The sequence below is a fragment of the Lissotriton helveticus genome, chromosome 6, assembly GCF_964261635.1.
Source record: "Lissotriton helveticus chromosome 6, aLisHel1.1, whole genome shotgun sequence".
Taxonomy (NCBI): Eukaryota; Metazoa; Chordata; class Amphibia; order Caudata; family Salamandridae; genus Lissotriton; species Lissotriton helveticus.
This window is the reverse complement of record NC_136067.1, coordinates 399,304,323-399,322,563: the sequence shown is the minus strand read 5'-3', so window position 1 is coordinate 399,322,563 and position 18,241 is coordinate 399,304,323.

The window sequence follows — 18,241 nt, the reverse complement described above, 5'->3', positions numbered from 1 at the left end:
AAAAAGAGAAGACAGAATTGAAGGATATGTGGGAGGACATTTCCCATGAAAAGAGCCTCAGCAAGAAGTTGTACAGTTTCAGTCTGAAGATGTTGTCGCATCGAGAAATCGGAGCTTACGAATGTTCTGACCGGTTGTCTTCAGCAAGTCTCTATGCCAAGTCCAGGAGTATCGTTTGGGCGAGTGTTGGTCTTGCTGCAACGCGTAATCGAGTTCTGAAACCTGTGCGGGAAATTGAGTATTTGGCGGAAAAGGAGCCAAACAGTACCGACATTTTGAAGAGCAACATGTTGGATACATATTATCCAAATCGAAGCAGTCACCTCGAGAATGTTTGTCTGTATGAGGTTCTGCAAAATTACATATTCAAGAGGAACATCAAAGAAGATACTGAGAAAGGAGTGTATGCTGTAATAGGAAGTGAGGGATGTCTGGTCAAGCAAAGAAAATGCCACTTGATAAACCATCGAAAATTGAGTGGCGAATCTCCTGAAAAAAAGGAGTTTTTCTATTTAGCACTTTTGCAACTTTTTAAGCCTTGGCGTGCAGAAGAGGAACTGCTTGGAGATTTCCTCTGTTACGAAGACTCTTTCAATGCTGCCAAGGAGACCATAGAATGTCCTGCTTTTCCCAAATATGTAGAAATGTTGAATGTGGAAATTGAGCAGGAAGCAACGATTGCAGCCGAGATTGCCAGAGACAGTTCTCAGGACAGTCAGAGTTCTGCTTCATTGAGTCAGGATCCACTAGGAGGACCTCTTATCGAAAATGAAGCTGCCACTGCTATGAATGAAGTGGAAAGAGCCATGGCACATGCTCAGGAGGATGCGGTTAACTTAGAAGAGTTGGAAAGACAACTCAACGTTGAGCAGAGGAAAATATATGACGAACTTACCATGCAAATTGATCATGGATTAAGTCATGACAAGAAAGAGTGCTCATGTACGTCGTTGAAGCCTGTCCGACTGTACGTGAGTGGAGAAGCGGGAACTGGAAAAAGTTTCCTTATTAAAGCAATTTCATGTTATTTGCAGGAAAGGACAGAGTCATCGCTGTCTTGTGTTGTCACCGCTCCAACTGGACTGGCAGCACATAACATTAAAGGGATTACTTTACATCGTTTACTGATGCTGCCAGTGGAGCATGACAACAAATTAGAATATCACAAGCTATCTGGAGATGCTTGTTTTGAAGTTTCAAGAGTCTTGAGGAAAATGAAACTTCTTATCATTGACGAAGTAAGCATGGTTTCCAATGTCATGCTTGCCTTTGTGCATTTGAGATTGCAAGAAGTTCTCAAAACAGAGTATGATGTGTTATTTGGTGGCAAACACATCATTGTTTTTGGAGATCTTCTGCAGCTGACACCAGTGAAAGGGCAACCTGTGTTCAAAATGCTCACGCATGAAGATACCAGGAAGTGCTTAGGGAGTATTGGCAACGTCAATATATGGTTAAACTTCAATTATGCTGAACTGCATGAAAATATGCGTCAGGCAAAGGATGAAGTTTACAAGACTATTCTACAAGATGTTAGAATTGGAAAAGTGACCGAGCATGGGAAAGAAGCTTTACATGCACGATTACTGACAAATTTATATCCAGACGAAGATGTTGTGCCTGAGAATATTTTTCAGAAAGTTACTGAGAAAAAATCTGGAATATGTTTGATGCCAACTCTTGCAGAATGTGCCAAATTCAACAACAAAATGTTGCATTTAGAAAAGCAAGAGATTGTGAAATTGGAAGCTATTGACAGAGTAGAGCATATGGGATCAACAATTATTTTGTCTGAGAATCTGAAAACAAAATTGGATTCATTAGAGAAGAGTATATCTAAAACTGCGGGTTTTGAAAAGACTCTGAATGTGTGCTTGAACTGCCGTATAATTTTAAGAAGGAATTTACATGTTGAAAGAGGTCTGGTAAATGGATCAATGGGTAATGTTGTTGATTTTGTGAAATACAGAAATAGAGATGGAATTGAATTTTTAAAAATTAAATTTGATGGCATTGAGGAAGTACAGCTAATTGCTCGTTGTTCTGCTAGATTTTTGCTTGTAAAAGACTTATATGTTCGTCGTAAGCAGTTTCCTGTTTGCTTGGCATATGCGGTGACAATCCATAAATCGCAAGGTTTAAGTGTAGACTGTGCATTGGTGAATATTGGCAGTTCTGTGTTCAAGGAGGGTATGGCATATGTGGCATTGTCACGAGTTAGGACTTTATCGGGATTGTACTTGATTGAGTGTGATGTCACAAACATTTGTGCGGATCTAGATTGTGTTAAGGAATACAATAGGTTGAGAAGAGAGTATGCGCCACATTTGCCTCAGTATCCTTTGTTTGAGAAACGTGTGGTAGGCCGGAAACGAAGAAATGTGACCAATACTGGGGAGGTTGTAGCAAAAAGACGAAAAGTTGATGAACCTGAAATTATAAGCAGAAACAAAAAGGATTCTGTTGAAGATGTTGTTGGTTTTCAATTTGAAAACAGTTCTGGTGTCAACTGCTATGCTAATGTAGTGGTTAATGTTGTCTTTTCTCTAGAAACTTTAAAAGAACAGATTGTGGTCAATTCGGATCAAAGATTTTGCAGTTTGTTAAATTCTGTGTTAGAGAAATGTAGCACTGATAGAACAAACATAGAAACTGTGTCTGAAATTCGAAATCTGTTAGACAGATGTTCAGGCCAAACACAATTCTCTCAAAATAGTCAGCAAGATTGTCAGGAGTTTTTAATGTATATGCTTGATGTATTGCATGATGAAGGTGTAGATGTAGATCACCTGTTTGGGCTTTCTTATCAATGGCAGCATGACTGCGAGAACTGTAGGGTATCAGCTACTACTAGTGTAGACTCGGAAAGATTTATATATTTAACTTTGCCAGACAGTAAATCAGTCTCTTTTAATAAGCTAGTAAAAGCAGCTGATCACAACATGGAGTGTAGCCAATGTAAATCTGAAATGATGTCCACATTATTTATACAAACATATGGCCAGTATGTCATTTTAATGTTCCAACGATGTAGGCCTGATGGAACAAAATTGACAACTTTAATTAAAAAGTTTGTGGCTTCACAGTTGTCAATATCAGGAAGGACTTTTGTAACTGTAGCAATTATATATCATGATGGTCCTTCAATAACATCAGGACATTATACAGCTTATTTAAAGTGTAGAAATGGCTGGTCATTCTGCAATGATTCTGTTTTAATTTTCAAAAAAAAATTGCCATATGACCTTAAAAACTCTTACCTGGTGTTTTTAAAACCAAAATTTTAGGGAAAGAATCTCGGGATGTGCTCTGAGGAATTTCAAGAAGTTCTCATGGCTCCTACACTATTTGGCCTTGACGATAAGTGTAGTACAGAGACATAACTTTTTACCATAACACTGGACGTTATTGAGAAATACGTGCACTTTGAATGAGTTCAGAAAAACTATTTCTTTTTATAAGCTAATTGAAGCAGCGAATCAAAACATGGAGTAGAGGGAATGTAAGTCTGCAATGCTGTCGACTGTTTTACATTGCTTTGTGATTAAAAGTGATGTAGAGAATTAAATAATTGTACTAGTCATAAAGGTAGTGTAAGTCTGCTTCATAGTAAGCAGTATCAGTGTGATAGGAAATGTAGAACATGATTGAGCAAGAAGGGGAAGATATTACTAGTCCAGGATTGTGTAAATGATCTTCAACATTTTAATTCTGAAAGTTGCGGAAATGCGAAAAGACGGGATTGGCTTACAAGAAATCCAAGAGTTATACATGGCTCTGACACGATTTGGCCTTGTGGAATCGTGTGGTAGAGAGCGAGAAGTCATTTATTGTATGTAACATGTTTTTGAAAACGATGGAGGTTTTCTTTCAGAAAGTGGCGGGTTGAAAGTAATAACAGCACAACAGAGTGTAAGCTGTTCATAGGACATCCTTGGCCGTCATGGAAAGTAAGTTAACTTTAAGGAGTTCTGAATTCTGATTTGTAATGTATGGGTTTTTTAAACACAATCATTTTGATTGTGTTTTTTTTTCCCCGCTGTTATATGATGAATACCTTCAAGTCACTGTTTTAGTGAAATTTGATACATTCTGAGAACAGCAAAAATAAACCATTTAACATGTATAATTAATTCTGTTCTGTTTGCATTTATGATGTACATGTAGAACTGTGTAGGAGGCATGGAGAAGGTGAGGCTTCTGTCAGTGTCAAAGTTGTTGCATACAGTGCTCATATTCTACGTAGTCTTTTATATTTCATTACTTTCACTGTTTCTGACAGATCTAAAAAAATTTTTTTTAAAAGAACAGTAAGTATAAGGGAAGGAAACAGACAGTTATGTTAAAAGAAACACAGCTATAGGGAATAAACTAGGGATACTGTTACCCGCAATCCTCTGCTGATGATGTCACTGAGCATGTCATGAATGATGTAATATGTGACATCATCAGCAGTGGATTACGGGTAATAGTATCTCTAGTTTACTCCCCTATAGCTGTCTTTCTTTTAACATAACTGTCTGTTTCCTTCCCTTATACTTACTGTTCTTTTTTTAAAAAAAATTTTTTTGGTTCGCTTCCGGTTCGCGTACCGGGGAGCGAACTGGGAAGCGAACTAAGAGAAATAGAGGTTGGCACAGTTGCAAATATTGTACCAATTTTTTTATAACGGGGAGGTAGTTCTGAAAAGAACTTTTTTTTAAATTGTTTTTGTTGTTTTATATTTTTTTTATTATTTTTCTGAACATTTTTTTACTTTTTTTGAATTTTTCTGAACAGTTTTATATTTTTTTTGTTTTTTTTTCGGAGGGGGCAACGAAAACGATTCATTGTAAAGGGCTCAACAGGAGGAAGAAAACAAAAAAAAGAATTTATTGTTTGGGGAGTTTCGGACAAACATGAGCATGATTGTTAATAGCTCTGTTGATCAGAGTGATGCTACTTTCTGCGTAGCAAATGATTCCACTGCAATGTACGCAGACTTGTTTTACTTCACGAAATCTCGTTTGTATATTTGGCACCATCTCCCTGCCCTCTGGTCCCGTTACTTCCGGTACAACAGATCTTCTGGCCATAATAGGGAGATTATCTAGGTCGTCCTGTTCCTCTTCTTCCTCTTCTTGCTGAATTATAACTTTAGCAGGTGGTCCACTCTTCCTTGGATGTGGTGGAGGTGGTGGGGAAGCACCAGCTGAAGCTAGTAAAGAAGCCATTGCTCACTGGTAACAAAGGGTCTTTCTCTCACAATGATGAAAGTCAGAGTGAGGAAAGAAGGAGGGATTTTCACCATTTGGGAAAAAAAATAGTTCTCAACCAATGAAAAGTGTTCATTTTAGATCATATGACCTAGTCTTACATCATTAGGAAACCGAAAGTGAAATGAACCAATGAAAAGTGTTATTACCAAGTCACATGACCTGCTGTGTTTACGTTACGCGCTTTGCAGGGCCTCCCGGTTTGCTTCCAGAAACCTGTGCTTTGCGACTCGGTAAGTGTACGAGTTCGCTAACGTAGCACGTCATATGACGTATCACGCGACAACGCGAAACGTCATGCGGACGGGAGGCGTCACGATGTTGTTTTCTAACGCGGCAGTTGCGGTAAAGAAACGTTTACCGGCTCGCGGTCTATTTCGCGGCATCAAGGTCAGCTAACGGGAAGCTTCCCGATTCGCGAAGCGGGAACGAAGAAAAAAAAATATTTAAAAAAAAAATTATTCATAAACATATAAAATATATTTTTGGATTTAAAGAAGAATACATTTTACAGCTACAGATATTAGCTGTTAAAAAACCAATGAAATTCACTGAAAAAACCATAGGTTATAGACCATATATAGTTAGGAATTAGCATTTACAAAACCTTGAAAATTCACTGAAAAAACCATAGGTTATAGACCATATATAGTTAGGAACTAGCATTTAAAAAACCTTATTTTACTCACACAAAACCATTGAAATTCCATATATAGTTAGTTGCACTAACTATATATCGCGCACCCGCAATCCACTGCTGATCATGTCACATATTACATCATTCATGACATGGTCAGTGACATCACTGATGACATCACTGATGACATCTCATTTGACATCAATGACCACATCACTGATGATATCATTCATGTGACAATACAATGCATCTCCTCACGTTTTAATATAACCTCTGTTTCACCCAGTGTTAAATACAGAGTATAATTTTTGAAACCATTGACACACCAATACTAGTTACTACATACGTACTCACTGATTCCTACGTCTACACACACATTCACTCATTCACCCATACAATCATTCATACATACAATCACTCATCTTTACAACACTATCATATGCACTCATACACCTATACAGACACTTACACTCTGCCACTCATCCATGGAGTTACTCACACACCTAGTCAGTCCTGTAAAGAATCAATCACACTTCCATTTTCTTGTCTATACAGTTAAACATAGAGCACCTTACATTTTCAAACATATACTAACACATACTTACTTTATTATACAATCATTGATACAAGTACACATTGATCTGCACAGAGTCACACACCTCCCAGCCAGCCACACACACACTCAGTCTCCTATACAAATACTTGGACAATCAATCAATAACCCATATAGTTAATCATATAGCTACTGATCAACACATGCAGCAGTTTACAGAACAACAGACATAATGATGCACAAATTAAGACAGTTTAGTCACTAACCCATGCACTCAGTGAGACACATTTAATCACTCACTCATACATTCAGTCATGCACCTACTAAATCCTTCGTCCAGACACTTATACATCTACTCATTCTTCAATATGTAAAACATATTTAAACTTTACAGAAACACACAGTCACTGGATGATGTCATCAGTGATCTCATCAGTGATGTCATTTGAGATGTCATCAGTGATGTCATCAGTGATGTCACTGACCATGTCATGAATGATGTAATATGTGACATGATCAGCAGTGGATTGCGGGTGCGCGATATATAGTTAGTGCAACTAACTATATATGGAATTTCAATGGTTTTGTGTGAGTAAAATAAGGTTTTTTAAATGCTAGTTCCTAACTATATATGGTCTATAACCTATGGTTTTTTCAGTGAATATATATATATATATTACCTACTGGCGGTCGCCAGTAGGTATATATAGATTTTTTCTCTATGGGATTTTTGAAAATTCTATGTCTAATAACTTTGGCGTTTGTGGACGGAATTGGCTGAAATTTTCAGGAAAATTGAACATTTTGTTTCTGAGCAGCCACTGAAAATTTGGGGGGGGGTCGTCAAGGGGGGGCCGAGAAAAAAGGGGGGTCCCAAAACGCGTTTTTCCCATGTTAATTTCCATAGGGCGGTTGGCCTCACTTTTAGCCCGAACGGCTGAATGGATTTGCACGAAACTTGGCAAAATTGTAGGGACTGGTAGCCCGATGTGCCTTTGCTAGGTCTCAATATATGTGCTCCAGTGGATTTTGAGAAATTAACGTTCAAAAAAATATATATATCTGTAAGCGCGCTCCGGGCAGCGCCCCGGTTCGCGTACCTGACGCGTAACGGAACTTCGCGAAGCGAAGCTGATTGGCTCTCCGGTGTCTGTCAACATTCTAAACAGTCCGGAGCGGCCGCCATCTTGTCTCTCGGTAGGATCGAGAGACAAGAGGAGGCCAAAACAAAGGGGGAAATGACCATAAGAGGGCATAGTAGATCTTCCCTGACCCCCTAGGTTTGATGTGGAGGCTTTAAAAGGGCCCCGCGGGGCAAAAAAAAAAAATGTTTGGTTTTTTTTGCGTGGGGAGCGCCCGGTACGCGCACCGGGAAGCGGTCCGGGGAGCGTACTATAAGGAAAAAAGAATGATAGACTATGATATTTTGAAATATTGTATGTTTATTGATTGTTCTTTTTGTTGTTTTTTTTTTATTTTTTTATTTAAGTAGCAGTATTAATGATTATTAAATATAAATGTATTTTTGGAATTGTGCACAGTATACTATAAGTCTGACTTTACATTATAATCAATTTGGTACTAGTTTATGAATTACATATAAAAATGATTAAAGACTCAAACAATTTTTTTATAATACATATAATTTTATTTTTCGGATTGTTTTTCAAAATTTAATAGAACGTCTAACATTTGACTGTCCGATATGTCCTCTTGTTGAGTGAACATAACTTCCCACATTTGACCGTCATCATAATGAAGTAAATGATCCACAGATTCTACACATTGTAGAAGTTCATGGTCTCGTGATTCATCTATGAATTCCAAGTCAATGGGTTCAATTATTTCCTCATTGTTCATGTCTAGGACAATTTCAAAGGAAACGTTCTGTTCTCCTTGCATTTTTGTGCTGAAATTTGAAAAAAAAAAATATATCAGTAGAGATAGGGCACTGTTGGGTTTAAGTTCAGACAGGTACTTTTGAGGCATGAAGTAGTACTATTAAAAAGTGCCTGTGAAAAAGCCTATGTAAATTCATAATTATACCACAGAAACCTAAATCAATCCATAATTATAATAAACAAGCCTTTCTCAATGTCTAACTCTTACAGAGGGATAGTATATAACTATCTGAAAATGTTTTCAAATTTATAGAACAATATCTTACCTTTTAAAAGCAAGTTAAAGTTGTGAGTGAAAATGATCTTGCAATGTAGTTCAGGAAGTAGTAGTCAAAATGGCTGTGTTTTTCTCTCTTTTTTTATATATATTCAGGTATATAACCAATCAAATGTCAGGTAAAAAAAGTAGAAAATGAAAGTAACATTTTAATTGGTTGTCAATTCCAACACTTCAGATGTGTTTTGTGAAGTAATTTACCTCAGGGTATTTAGAGAGGTCTACAGGCTAAATGGCTAAATGGTATTCCAACCAAATTTGTGAAAATGGTAGGGATTGGTATGTAGTATGAGTTAATCTATATTTGGTGACATTGTCTCCAGGGTTTTTTCTGTAAATTACTTTCCCACCTTTTTTAATGGAGCGCTTCCCGGTGCGCGCCCCGGTACGCGAACCGGCAGCGTTACGGGAGTCCACCATTTTGTGTTTCGGTAGAATTGAGATACAAGATGGAGGGCAAATAATGTTCAGAATGGTTAGAAGGGGGCACGGTAGACGTATCTTGACCCCCTAGGTTTTCTGAGGGTGGCTGAGGAGGCCCATATGTGAGAAAAAAAAAAAATTAAAAAATTTCGCACGGTTAGCGTCCGGTGCGCGTACCGGGTAGCGCTCCGGGGAGCATACTTTTTTGAAAATTAGTGAAAAAAATTAGAGTAAAATAATAATTGTGAGTGATTAGATGTAGGGTAGCTCTGAAAAGAGCTTTTGGGTCCTGTGGCTGATGTAGGTACCTACAAGTAGGTAGCAATGCACAGTCTTAAATTGAGGATGAAAATTCTGTTCCCCTCATTTGAGAGATATCTTGCATGTAGTAACGCAAGTTATTGTTGTAGATGGAGCCCATTCCATGGTCTCTCATGTAAGCTGAAACAGACGTATTTACATGCTTCCTCGATTTCTCAATTTGTGGACAAAATTGGTTTGACCACCTCCATTTCTGTCTTTGGCATATATTTGAATATACCAAGGCAGTTTGAGGAAAAAGTGCCATCAATTGCTCAAAGGTGTCCTTTAAAACCATTTCCAGACCTACCCCAGTCAAAGTGCCCAAGTCATTACCTCCACAGTGCACAATTAACAGGTCAGGTTTTGGCAAATGCAAAAAGGATTTCACCAATGGTATCAATTGGTGACATTTTAATCCTCTGTGGCCAATCCACTTGATTTCCACATTTTGTAAATTGAGGTTAGGTAAATTTCTGTTATCAGCAAACCTTTGAGCCCAGTGGATATACCTATGTCCAACAATCCAGACAGAAAACATGGTGAGAGGAGGTTCTGCTGCAGTCAGATGAAGTGTGGCAATGAAATGGCAGTTGGAAAAATAAGAGTTTAAAATGAAAAAAACTGTGGAGTTTCTGTGTTAATGAAGCAGTAGCAGTGATTGGTGGATTTTGATTGCTGAAAACAGAAAGTTAGGGTGCATGGATGAGTTCTTTGAAAGATGTAATTTGAATGGTCAAAAAAAATAATTTTATGAAAGATTGCACTGGATATGCAGGTGTACTGAGAGTTCAGAGTTCAATTGAAACATTGTTGTGTGAACTTGCAAACATCAGAGGTCTTTCAGGAGGTGGTTGCTATGCAAAAAAGGCAGAAAGGGCAGAGGGGGGAAGGGTGTTGATTTGAAAAAAGTGAGGGAAGAGTTTTGATTGGGTGACATGAGAGATATGTGTGATGAATTACAGCTTTTCTGTGCTTTTTATGGCTGCAGACTCTGGAGTGCATACCTTTTGCTCTGCTAAAGACAAATTGGTGTGTTTCTGAGACTGTTTTGAAACTCATAAAGTATTTGCTAAGGTGAGAAAAGATTCATTTAATTTAGATAGAGAATAGTATGGTTTAGGGAGAAAATTATGAAGAAAGTTGTGTATTTAAAATGTGCTTTGTGTCAAGTGTTTTACAAATAGATTTTGTTTCTTTGTGTTACATAGCCATGTTAAAAGTGACGCAAAAATAGTGCAAGGGTCTTACAAAAATGCTTTCATGTGTCTTAGGGTATTTTAACTCACTTCCCCATGAATGTATGAATATAATTGCTTTACAAGATGTGTTTAAAAACGTTTTTTGAAATCAATTAGGTTTCTTGATATGTACTGCTAGAGTTTCATAGGTTGCTTGGGGCATATTTTCAAGGCTTTTGAGTTCCTTTGATGTAATTTTTCCCATTTTAATTTAAGACCTTTCCCCGTGGTGCAAGGTCCTTGTAAATATGCCCCCATCTGTGCTTGGCAAATTTAGATTTTAATTCTTTGACTAACATAGCCATGTTAAAAGTGACCCAAAAATGTTGCAAGGGCCTTAAAAAAAATGCTTTTATGTGTCTTAGGCCATTTTAAGTAATTTCCCCTTGAATGTAGGTATATAATTGATTTAGAAGATGTGTTTAAAAACGATTTTTGAAAACAATTAGGTTTCTTGATATGTACTGCTAGAGCTTCATAGGTTGCTTGGGGCATATTTATAAGGCCTTTGAGTCTCTCTGATGTTATTTTTCCCATTTTAATTTAAGACCTTTCCCTGTGGTGCAAGGTCCTTGTAAATACGCCCCCATCTGTGCTTGGCAAATTTAGATCTTGATTATTTGACTTACATAGCCATGTTAAAAGTGATCCAAAAATGGAGCAAGGGCTTAAAAAAAACGCTTTCATGTGTCTTAGGGCATTTTAAGTCACTTCCCGATGAATGTAGGTATATAATTGATTTAGATGATGTGTTTTAAAACGTTTTTTGACATCAATTAGGTTTCTGGATATGTAGTGCTAGAGTTTCATAGGTTTCTTGGGGCATATTTATAAGGCATTTGAGTCTCTCTGATGTTATTGTTCCCACTTTAATTTAAGACCTTTCCCCGTGGTGCAAGTTCCTTGTAAATATGCCCCCATCTGTGCTTGGCAAATTTAGATTTTAATTCTTTGACTAACATAGCCATGTTAAAAGCGACCCAAAAATGGTGCAAGGGCCTTAAAAAAACGCTTTCATGTGTCTTAGGCCATTTTAAGTCATTTCCCCTTGAATGTAGGTATATAATTGATTTAGATGATGTGTTTAAAAACGATTTTTGAAATCAATTAGGTTTCTTGATATGTAGTGCTAGAGTTTCATAGGTTGCTTGGGGTATATTTAAAAGGCATTTGAGTCCCTTTGATGTTATTTTTCCCATTTTAATTAAAGACATTTCCCCGTGGTGGAAGGTCCTTGTAAATACACCCCCATGTGTGCTTGGCAAATTTAGATTTTGATTATTTGACTTACATAGCCATGTTCCATACAGTTCTCACCTTCTGCGTAGTCTTTGATATGCTAGACTCCATCTGCACTATGAGATACCTAAGCAAAGGAAACACAGGTGATGTGATTGTGAAATGAGGAAAAGAAACTCCACATTTTTCAATTACATCACCTGTGTTTCCTAGGTTTACGAATGACATTGTGCAGATGAGGTTTAGGGCTGTCCACGGACACAGAAGAGGTCTGGCCTTTGTTCAAGAGTAAAGTGGACATGACTTACTTCATTGGTAGGCCTTCACATGTATTATCTCCTCTGTACTCTTCAACAAGTGTAAATTTCATCTGCAACCCTGAGTAGGCCTCACCTTAAACAAACCTCTGGATAGGCCACACCTTATCGTCATCCTGAATCAATCATTTAAAATGTTAGGGATAGATTTATGATAGGTGTATGCCTCTTTTGCGTCACTGTGCGTCACTTTTGTGACGCAGCGGCGGTGCAAAAGATTTGCTATGTGGCGACATATTTACAACTTGATGCATCTAGGCAGATGTGTCATGCTGTAAAGTCCCGTGCCACATGAAACCGATGCAGCAGTGATGCAAAAGATGCACCATGTTGCAAGACAGGCCTCACTTCATCTCCAACAAGATAAGAAGCTGAATCTTCTGTAAATGTCAAAATTGTTGTATACACTGCTGAACTTCTGTGTACTCTTTCATATGCTAGACTCCATCTGCACTATGAGATAACTAAGCAAAGGAAACACAGGTGATGTGATTGTGAAATGAGGAAAAGAAACTCCACATTTTTCAATTACATCACCTGTGTTTCCTAAGTTTACGAATGACATTGTGCAGATGAGGTTTAGGCCTGCCCACGGACACAGAAGAGGTCTGGCCTTTGTTCAAGAGTGAAGTGGACATTACTTACTTCATTGGTAGGCCTTCACATGTATTATCTCCTCTGTACTCTTCAACAAGCGTAAATTTCATCTGCAACCCTGAGTAGGCCTCACCTTAAACAAACCTCTGGATAGGCCACACCTTATCGTCATCCTGAATTAATCATTTAAAATGTTAGGGACAGATTTATGATAGGTGTATGCCTCTTTTGCGTCACTGTGCGTCACTTTTGTGACGCAGCGGCGGTGCAAAAGATTTGCTATGTGGTGACATATTTACAACTTGATGCATCTAGGCAGATGTGTCATGCTGTAAAGTCCCGTGCCACATGAAACCGATGCAGCAGTGATGCAAAAGATGCACCATGTTGCAAGACAGGCCTCACTTCATCTCCAACAAGATAAGAAGCTGAATCTTCTGTAAATGTCAAAATTGTTGTATACACTGCTGAACTTCTGTGTACTCTTTCATATGCTAGACTCCATCTGCACTATGAGATACCTAAGCAAAGGAAACACAGGTGATGTGATTGTGAAATGAGGAAAAGAAACTCCACATTTTTCAATTACATCACCTGTGTTTTCTAACTTTACGAATGACATTGTGCAGATGAGCTTTAGGCCTGTCCACGGACACAGAAGAGGTCTGGCCTTTGTTCAAGAGTGAAGTGGACATGACTCACTTCATTGGTAGGCCTGGACATGTATTATCTCCTCTGTATTCTTCAACAAGCCTAAATTTCATCTGCAACCCTGAGTAGGCCTCATCTCAAACAAACCTCTGGATAGGCCACACCTTATCGTCATCCTGAATCAATCATTTAAAATGTTAGGGACAGATTTATGATAGGTGTGTGCCTCTTTTCCGCTGCTGTGCATCACTTTTGTGACGCAGCGGCGGTGCAAAAGATTTGCTATGTTGTGACATATTTACAACTTGATGCATCTAGGCAGATGTGTCATGCTGTAAAGTCCTGTGCCACATGAAACCTGCGTCAGTTTTCATATAGGTGTTTTGTTGCAGGGTATGCATTTATTTGCATGAAAGCCCTGTAAAACTAACACAGTGAAATTTAGAAGATTTCACTGAGTCAGCTTTATAGCATTGCTGAATCAAATCCTTACGCCTGTTTGAAACAGGCATAAGGAGTGATGCACCATGCAATGTGAGGCTTCCTCCTGTGCATTGCAGTAGACATGTCGCGCTTACGACGTGATTCCTGCAATGTGCTGCTTTTGCAGCACTGATGCGTGACGCATCTGTGCTGTTTTTGCTCAATGGTGCTCCACATTGTAAATGCGGCACACCATGGGTGGCAGAGCAGCGGTGCACATTAACTGGTGCATCCGTGGGGATGCGCCAGTTAACATAAATCTGCCCCTTTACATTTAAGTATGAGCAGGGGACACAGAGTCGGTGAGGCTTATCCAAGGTTAAGAAGAGATGAGTCCTGTTCACTGAAAACTTGGACATAGGCCTCACCTCCTCAGCATCGCTGGACATGGCTAAATAATAGCTGCAAAATGTTACTCTTGTTAAACAATTTTACTATTATAATCTCTGAGATTTGTCTCTTACTCTGCAACATCTCATTGTTGTTCTCTTTCTTTAAAGATAACGACAACATCAACCATGAGTGATAATGAGCAATCAGTTGATCTCGACCTTATCATTGAACTTGTAATTGAAACGTCAGAAGTAGATCCCTTGGATGATTTAAATCCTGAGGATGATGAAGAACATGATGAGGATGCTGATTTGTCAGAATTGTATGACATAGGGTGGGAAGCTGACCTGCTTGAGCCTATGGAACTATAAACATTTATTTTTAAAATTTACTTGAAGTGAAAAGTAAAAATGTAAACCGTTTCATTTAAAATTAAACACAACTTCAAAAACAGGTTATGTGTAGTGTCTTTAATGAAATAGTAAAATATGCTCATAAAATTAGATCAGATTCACATATAAAACAGCACAGGTAAAATGTAGAAGCATTCAATTTCTTTGCTACTATTTGTGATTTCTAAATTTGCCAATGCACTAAAAATTATTCTATGTAAAAATAACAAGTAGTGTGTTAAATTTTTGATGACTGTTATTGATTTACTGTTTGCTAATAGTGGTTAATAACATTTTTTATTATATTTTACCACAGATTCAACTGCAGATCATTTCAAAATTAAAGAATGCCTTCGAAGGACAGAAGGCGAAAGGCTACCAAACATCAAAGACAGCAGGTTAAAAAATTATTGCAGCAGACCTCTACAATAAAAACTTGTCAAGTCACCAAGAAAGGTCCGGATAAGATAAAGAAATCATTCATAAGAAACATTTGTAGAAAAAAAAGTAGTACTACAGAAAATGTTTTAGTCCAGAAAAAGAGAAGCAATTTAAACGGAAAGGGAAGGCCAATCAAAAATGTTACTGCTAGAGCAGGAGATAACTCTGTGCATGGTAGTAGAAGGAAAAATCAGTTTAGGGACATTCGTAGACGAATGTTCCGCAACAGGATAATTGGCAATTTGTTAAAAAATATTAAGAAAGGTCAGCAGAAAGTGGTTTTTTATAAGAGAAAAAAAATTGAGAAAGTTATTGATCAGGCACTTGAAATTAAGCGAAAGTTATTTATTTTGATAATCAATAGAATTAGGAAGCTAAACAAGGCAATTTATGATTTCAAAACAAATAGTAGATGGAAGAGAACAGTTAATCGTAGTAATTTTTGTGAAGTTTTTTCAGGAGAATGGATGCATAGTTCAAGTTGTGAGGCATTTTGTAATGAGGAGAGTTATTTCCAGGATAATGATTTGGTGCATGCAGTTGACACCAGTGGTCGAGCTTATGAGGTGAAAGATGGTTGTCCAGTTGAAAAAGAAAAACTTGTGACAATAGAGGCAGAAGAGGTGTTAGGTAATGAGGTTTTAGGAAGACGTCCTAAGGGACCTGTGTGCACCTGGAAGTGTAGTAGTATTTGCAGTGTGCGACAGGATTCCATCAATTTGCTTTGTGATTTTGTACGGACATTTAATAAGAAAAGTTTGAAGCAGAAAATGAAGTTGTTGCAAGAATTAGATCCTTGCAGAGTGAGAGAAGTGACAGGTTTGCATGGTCATTCACTGGCTTGTCTTTCCAGGAGAGTATGCCAGAGTGTTTTTCATCATTTCAGGATGCTAGCAGTGCATCATAATAAAGTGAGGAAATTAGTTAGAATGTTGTATTATGCTAAGAGTCCAGCAGTTATGCTTAAACAATTATGCACTGCTCTTTTGCATGGTTCTGAAATAGATGTGAAGAATATTTGTGAAGAAATTGAGTTTTGTTACTTTGGAAGTAAAGAGGAGAATGTTGAAATTGACCCAGAAGAAGAGGGTAATGTGGAAGATAGTGTACAGGTTTCCAGTACAGATAATTTTCAGAAGGAAATTGCCACATTTCAGGTGAAATCAAGTGAGAGGCCTAATTTCACTTGTGTGTGTTGTCGACGCACTTATTATTAGAATCAGACTAAGTTAGTGGATTTATATGCAAAAAGTGAAAGGGAAAATAATAGTGAATGGAATGATTTCGCAACATACTTGATGGTAGAAAATTGTTTTGATTTGGGATTGGATCAACGTGTGCGTACTTATTGTTGTAACAAATTAAATCAAAACCGGATGCCTGCTAGAGCGGTTCATAATAATCTGGAATTGGTTGAGATTCCTTCTGAATTGAAGGATTTAAATACTTATGAATCTATTTTGATTCAAAGTATCCATCCCTTTCAGGCTATTGTACGAATGGAGCCAAAGACAGGGAAATTGCCTCCATCAGATTTACAGAGAGGATTAAAGGGAAGAGTTGTTTATTTGCCTCTAGATTTGAAGAAAAACATTAATACAATTGGAGTAGAAAAAGTGGAAGAGGAACCTCTGGTTATCTTAGTTAATGGGGTTCCAACAAAGAGTAAGAAAATATGGCAAGATTTAGTGGATGTTAGGAAAGTCAAAAAGGCAACATTGTATTTGAAAAAAAAACAATAAGTACTATAAGAATGTATATGTTGCAGAAGAGGAAGTAAGTGAAGAAGAGGATAGCGATTTGTGTGCTGGTCAAATTGAGAAAGTAGAACCCTCTAAAAGTGAAGAAATATATGAACATTATAGTGTTCATCCTTTGCATTCCAAGGAAGTCATGGGGAATGCTATTGAGTTGTTTCAAATGAAACAAGCCAAAGGGAGTCCCATTAGTGTTTGGGAGGAAAGTTTGGAAGGTCGGTGTTTCCCACAGCTATTTCCAACAGGTCAAGGAGGAAGATATGATGAGCGAACTCATCAAATTCCTGCTTCTGAATACCGGACTTTACGATTGTATGCAGAAGATCCTAGGTTTCGACAATGCATTCCCTATTTGTTTCATCTCCTGTTTGAAAGCGATCTGTCTGGACTGTCATATGCAGTGAACCACATCTTGAAAAGTGGTATACAGCTGCAAAACATCTCGGCAAGTGACTTTATGGATAAAGTCAATGTGCAAGACAGTATTTTGGATTCTCACCTGATTAATCTCATGGCGTGTCAGCGTGGTACTAATGAGTACTGGTACCGTCGTCATGGTGATTTAAAATGTATGCTGAGGAACTTAGGAACTCCCACATGGTTCCTCACTCTCAGCTGTGCCGAGTATGGCTGGGAAGACTTACTTGAATTTCTACGAGAGGCAAATGGAAACATTGAAAATATCGAATTCAAGACACCCGGAGAACTGTGCTCTTTGGATCCAGTGAATGTATGCAGGTACTTCAATCATAGATTTGAAGCTATGATGTCTTTCATCATGAACAAGAGAAATCCACCTCTTGGAGAGGTATTGGATTTCTTCTGGAGAAAGGAGTACCAAGCAAGAGGTGCTCCTCATATACATATGCTGCTGTGGATCAAGGATGCACCTAAATTTGGAACAGATCCAGAAGACTTAGTGATGAGTTTCATAGAACAGTATTCTACATGTGCTGTTCCAAACGCAAAGGAGGACAAAAGCCTAAGAGAACAAGTTCTACGCTTCCAAAGCCATCGTTGCGGAAAGTACTGTCGTCGTAAATTCAGAAACAAGGACAAGTTCTACACCAAATGTCGTTTCGCCTTTCCACGACCGGTGATTTCTAAAGGAAGAGTGAACAGTTTGATGTCTTCGCTGCGACATAATGTGATGAAGAAATCACCTAAAAACACATACAATTTGAAAAGGAACGAAGAGTCCAAGTATATCAACGACTACAACCCAGTGATTTTGTCCATGTGGAATGCTAACATGGATATACAGTTCGTGGCTGATAACTGTATGGCTGTGGCTCGGTATGTGACATCTTACATCACCAAAAAAGAAAAGACAGAATTGAAGGATATGTGGGAGGACATTTCCCATGAAAAGAGCCTCAGTAAGAAGTTGTACAGTTTCAGTCTGAAGATGTTGTCACATCGAGAAATCGGAGCTTACGAATGT